This window comes from Silene latifolia, chromosome 8 (assembly GCF_048544455.1).
Source record: "Silene latifolia isolate original U9 population chromosome 8, ASM4854445v1, whole genome shotgun sequence".
In the NCBI taxonomy this organism is placed as follows: Eukaryota; Viridiplantae; Streptophyta; class Magnoliopsida; order Caryophyllales; family Caryophyllaceae; genus Silene; species Silene latifolia.
In genome coordinates, this window is record NC_133533.1 from 41,553,751 (window position 1) to 41,554,921 (window position 1,171).

The 1,171-nt window shown below is 43.0% G+C and overlaps 1 non-coding gene across 1 annotated transcript; it reads right to left on the reverse strand.

Annotated features, from left to right (window-relative positions):
• Nucleotides 1-246: 246 nt before the first annotated feature.
• LOC141597752 (small nucleolar RNA R71) lies at nt 247-353 on the reverse strand. The gene has a single exon (XR_012522971.1). It is a non-coding gene; the product is annotated as a small nucleolar RNA R71 (small nucleolar RNA).
• Between the last annotated feature and the right edge of the window lie 818 nt (nt 354-1,171).

Here is a 1,171-nt window from a genome sequence, read left to right on the forward strand (position 1 = left end):
AATTTGGGGGAAGTCCTTTGGAGGATCCCAATTTGCATGTGCAAAACTTTTGTGACTATTGCTCCATGATCCGTCAAACGGGTGTCACTCAAGCCCAAATAAGGGAAATACTTTTCCCTTTCTCTTTGAAGGACAAAGCCAAGCTTTGGATTAATAGCCTTGATCGTACCGCCATGGGAATCACCAATTAGGAGACTTTGGCTCTTGCTTTTTATCAAAAGTTTTTTTCCATCGGAGAAAACTCAAACTTTGAGGAGCCAAATTACCGGATTCCGTCAACAAGCTCTTGAGAGCTTATATGAGGCTTGGGAGAGGTACAAAGAGCTTCAAAGGCAATGCCCACATCATGGGCTAGATGATTGGTTTCTAGCAATAACATTCTACAATGGATGTTGTGCCGAGTCCCGAAGGATTCTTGATTCCGCCAACAATGAGCGGTTTGATCAAATTGACACCGACCTTGCTCATTCCACAATCGAATCTATGGCGGTCCATGATGCCCAATATGTCAATTCCCGAGTTGTGCTATCCAAAGGTAAAGATGAATCCTCTAACAACTCCGTTTTGCTAGCTCAAATTGCTTTGCTCCAACAATAATTGGCGGAAAGGGATGCTAGAGATTCCGTTCAACAAGTCAATGCCATGACCTCAACGAGCCAAATCGTTGTGTGTGAAGATTGTGGAGGTGCGGGTCATTATGCCGCCCATTGCCAAGCTCCCATTGAAGAGGTAAATGCCTTTCTAGCTTTAAGACAAAATGCGTATCCACCGGGTACATTCTCAAACACATATAACCCAAATTCAATATTTCACCCGAATATGTCTTATAGAAGCAAAAATGTGCTAAATTCTCAACCACAACCCCCACCACACAAAATGCCTATGTCCCTCCACAACAAAAATATATCCCTCCACCGGGTTATCAAAATCAACAAAGCCCCCCACAAAACAATTTCCAACAAAATCAACCTCCACCATAAAATGGCCAACAAAATAACCAAGAGGGAGGTAAGCTTGAGGGCTTGATAATCCGTATGCAAAAGGAATTGTTGGCTCAAATACAAAAGAATGAGCAAGCTCAAAATGCCACAATCAAAATGTTGGAGCAACAAATGGCTCAATTGGCCTCATCTAGCTCTTCAAGTAAATCGGGTCAACTACCCCCTCAAGG